This window comes from Lepus europaeus, chromosome 13 (genome assembly GCF_033115175.1).
Source record: "Lepus europaeus isolate LE1 chromosome 13, mLepTim1.pri, whole genome shotgun sequence".
Taxonomy (NCBI): domain Eukaryota; kingdom Metazoa; phylum Chordata; class Mammalia; order Lagomorpha; family Leporidae; genus Lepus; species Lepus europaeus.
In genome coordinates, this window is record NC_084839.1 from 43384722 (window position 1) to 43389264 (window position 4543).

Sequence of the window (4543 nt, forward strand, 5' to 3'; positions counted from 1 at the left end):
TATGATGCAGTAAAATAGCAACAACAACAAATGAAATGGGCTTTCCTAGGGAGAGGTGGAATCTTCGGGCAATTAGCTTTTCTAGCTCTTTAGGCAGTAGTTTTAATATATTAAAATGTGCTGCCTGGCCTTGAGGGAATGAAAACAAATGGCCTCCCAAACTCCCTCCCAGCCCCCACACCCTGAAACCCTTCACCTGGATGTGAATTCCCTCTCCAGTGTTGGTGTTTGCACAGAGCACTTTTTCCAGGAGGGCACGGGGCTGTGCATGCTACAATCCTTTTGCAAAAGGATGCAAACTGAAGAGCTTTGACAATAGGGCAGGCTTCTGGAGGGCGATCTTCCCGGAGGCTCCAGCTCTGGCAACAACCTGAATCTCTCTACTCGGGTCTGCTCTACATTGTTTATCATTTTCTGCATTGAAAATGCAAAATCACCCCAGTCCCTCCCCCAGCGCGACTCTGAGGACTGCGTACTGGTAGAGTTCCATGGTATGCAATGATCTAATGCCCCAGAGTCTGTTACCATGCGACAAAAGCCGAGGTCAATTATGATTCCTCGTCAGTGACCCGCAGCCTCTCTCACGCCTCTCAGCGCAGTGTGTTTTGAAGAGCAGGCACTTTAACATTTCTAAAGGGGACTCAAATTATCATTCAAGTGATAAACTGCCACACAGACAGACATTCTTTTATGAGTCACTGAAGTGCAGGTCTTGGAGGTGATGCATCCGGTCTTGGTGTTTATTAAAGAGAGGGAAGACAAATAGATCAGAGAACAAATCAAACGTTGCACATCACAGGCGCCAAGCACAACAGAATAATCTTCCAATATTAATATATGGGCTACAGAGCCCCACTGGGCAAAACCATGTTTTATTCAGGAAAACAATAAATCATGCAATCTCTCTATAGAAAGCCATTTACTGCTCATTTGGAAATTGAATCCATAATCTTTTAATAAAGCCTGTTTACACCAACAGAAGAGTTTCAAATAAATAAAACTGGAAGCAATGATAAAGTAGCTCCCTAACCTTTATATGTTCATCGCACTGTAATCATTCAAGCCCACAGAAGTCAAATTTGTTTTACCAATTTCCTGAAATCAATCCAGTGAGCTCCTGGGTCTTACACAAAACCAATTCATATTGTCAAGTAACAGCAAGAATTAATATTCTGCTGCCTCTTGCTATCCAAAGGGACTTTACTAAAAGTAAATAACAACGCAGGCTTTTACCATCCAGAGATGTATTATTTAGATGTAAAATTCCAGACCCAGGCTTTGATACCCTAAAAATGGCAACAAGATAAAAAGCTGGCCCTGGGGAACATGTCATCCCAACATCTTAAAAAGGATGCCTAGGGCCGTGGCTAGAAAATAAAGAGCTGGGCTAGGATCTTATTGAAAAATTACAATGGCAAAATCTTTTCTGCTTGCAAATCATAGCTCCTCCACCACATGGGAAAACGGCTGGGAACGAATGGCCGGGAGTCTCATTCCTAGCACCAGGCACTCCTCCCCCTAGGACAACAGGGCCGCTCCTCCGCGGCGGCCGCCCGGCCTCCGGGATGCCAGATCTCCCCGGGACATCCAAGATGCCCTCCTCCTTCAGCGGAGCGCGCACAGTTTCTCTCCGCGACGCGTCTGCCTCCTGAGCCTGCCCGGTTCGTGATGTGAGCTCGCTGCCTTGGCGAGGATCCGCTGCCAGGGGTTGCTTACTTGGAAGGAGCGCTGGGGCCGCACGGGCAGGTCTGGCGCTGCATTTCACGCTGCCCTCATTTTCCTTGCCGGGGAGGCAGGGATGAGTCCTCACAGGGGAATGTGGGAGGAAAGGTAAACAGTGCACGTGAGCCGCCGAGAGCTGCCGAGAACCAAGAAAGGAGCCTTCTCTCCTTCCCGCTCCGGGGGCGAATATTTACGGAGCAGGGCCTTTTGCGCGCGGCGCTCCGCGCTGCCTGCGGACTGGTGGCTTCACAGGCCGCAGCGCCCCAAGTCGGGAGGCTTCTGTGTTCCCCTACTCGAGCTCGGAGGCGGAATGGGCAGAGAGGGAAAAGGGATTGCGGAGGCAGGTAGAACTGGTTTGGATCCTCTGCCGCCACTTAGCTGCTGCTGCCTTTGAGTGAGTCACTGAACGTCTCTGAGCTCCGGCTTCCTCGGCCGGCGGCGCAGTGCCGCAGAACAGCATCCGCCCTGGAGGGCTCCCGCGCGGCTGAGAGTCGGGGCAGGGCCGCCGGTGCCCCGCTCCCCGCCCCCACCCACCCCAGACCCCATCTCGAAGGGGGCGTCTGCGTCCAGCCAGGGGTGCTACAAAGTGCACGGTCCCTGAGAGCAGGAGCCGGCTCCCGGCTCCGCGTTTCCCGAGGGCCCAGCGCGGCACCGCGGGCAGGCGGCTTTGCTTTGCAAATGGAGGAGAAGCCCGGCTCTCTCTCTCCCTCCCTCCCTCCTCCCTCTTTCTCTCTGCTGCAGTCAGGCCGGCAGCCAGAAAAAGCCCAGCATCTTCCACCATTGTCTCCTGCAGCTTGCACTCTGCCCGTGCTCCTCCAGCCTGGGGCTCCTTTTGGCGGAGGCCTGTGGGGGTGCAGGAGCGGGAGAGGCCACAGAGCCAGGAGCTCAGGGGGAGTTCCCAAACACTCCTCGGTGTGTCTCCTCCCTCCGCATGAAATCAACACGGTGTCCCGAAGCCTTAGCGCCCCTTCTCCCTCCCCGTGAGATCGGAGGACTTCACCACCTTCACTGAGAGCCTGTTGACTCACCAAGGTCAGCTCAGGTCATCCTCAGGGCGGGCAGGGGAGGCAGGGGGCGGCTCATCACCCCTGTTCTACAACTGAGGACACTAAGCTGAGCAAGGTTAAATTGCCCCCCTACCCAGGTCACAGCTGGAAGTCCTTGGGCTGGGATTTGAGGACCCCGGGCTGCCTGACTCCAGAGCCCACCCCCATGGGCCTGAGCAGGCTTCCTCCCTGGCAGGTGGCAGGGCAGGCGCTGACTCACGGCTTTGGATTCACTGAGTTCTCGTTTCTGAATTGCCACTGCTTGGGCCTAATGAACAAATATTGCATTATGCCTTTCTCGCTTTGCAAACAGCCACAGGAGTCTGCTTGCCCACAAGCCCAGAGAGTTGCAGCATTTTTGAGTGACATATTGACAGACTGGCTTATGGGTAAGTTACAAAGAATGCTAGAATGTGACAGCCCTCAGAGATCATCCCCATCAGGGGTTCTTAACGTAGGATTCCATAAATCCCTGAATTTGTGCACGCATGCTTTTCCCCAGGGCAAGGGTCCAAAACTTTCATTAATTTCTCAGAGAGGTTTTCAGCCCCAAAGGGTTCAAAACAATGGGAGCTCTGGCTGAGCCAGAGCCTCACGCTGCCAGGCTTGCTCAGGCCACCATTCCATGAGGCAGCACAATCTGTGATGGAGAAAACCCAGCGCAAACATCTTAAAGACTGGTGAGTAATGAGAACGGCTGATTAAGTCAACTTTCACCAGAAATTAGCTGCTTCTCCCCTCATCACGAGCTCACTGGGAAACTCGACTTTGCTCCATGGTTAGCTTGAGCACAAGGAGGCAGCGCTCAGACTGGCCTGCCATCTGTACAGCAGCCTGCTGTACCTCAGTGTACACATCTGGGAGGCTCTGGGCCCATTTTGTTTGTCTCCTCTCTGCCCTCCGTGGCTCGATGTGTTGCAGCCTTCCGCCACCATAAACCCACATTCTTGCTCCTGCTTTCCCCTGTGGCTTGTGTCAGCTATGCCTACTCCTACATCTTGCCCTCTTCCCAGGATCACCCTCTCCCATCCCCCACCCTGGGGAATGCTATAACTGAGTGGTCTTGGGCCACAAATATATCATGATCATGGAGCTAGTATGTTGGGAGGCCGCACTGGCCTCTGCTTAGCTGCAGGATGAGGCCACCTTCACGCCTAACCCCACTCCCTGGGGCACACTTATCCTCCTCCTCTCAACACCTAAATCCTACTTACAGGACCCTTCTCCAATTCCACCTCCTTTGTGAAAACTTCTCATTGTTTTATCTATTTCAATTGCATCTATGACTAACTAGATTATAATCTCCTAGGGGGGCCGGCACAGTGGTGAAGCTGCCACCTTGAATCTGCGGATGGAAGACCTCTCTCTCTCTCTCTCTCTCTCTCTCTCTCTCTCTGCCTCTCCTCTCTCTGTGTAACTCTTTCAAATAAATAAATACATCTTTTAAAAAAAAACTCCTCGAGGGCAAGTACTCACTTTTCTTTCTTTTAGTGTACTTACCAACAGTTTTATACCAGGATAAATGCCATATAAAAACTGTACTAAGAAGCAGATTTCTCCCCATCTTTGAAGTTGACCATTTGCTAAGAGGGTCCTTTGCCAAATGAACATGTAGGGTCCTAGCCAGGTATGAGGGACTCAGTCTCCCTGTTCCCATAGACCCACTGCCACAAGTCTTGGTCAGTAGGGGACCCCATACCAGGTGTACTCGGTACTTGGATGAGGGATGAGAAAGAGGCCACTGCCTTATCACCCACCAAATGTGACATGACACT

General features: G+C 52.2%; 1 long non-coding RNA gene across 1 annotated transcript; it reads left to right on the forward strand.

The window, feature by feature from the left end:
- The first annotated feature begins 2480 nt into the window (after positions 1-2480).
- LOC133773059 (uncharacterized) lies at positions 2481-4162 on the forward strand. The gene is made up of 3 exons (XR_009867858.1): positions 2481-2754; positions 3082-3157; positions 4078-4162. It is a non-coding gene; the product is annotated as an uncharacterized LOC133773059 (long non-coding RNA).
- Positions 4163-4543: the final 381 nt, after the last annotated feature.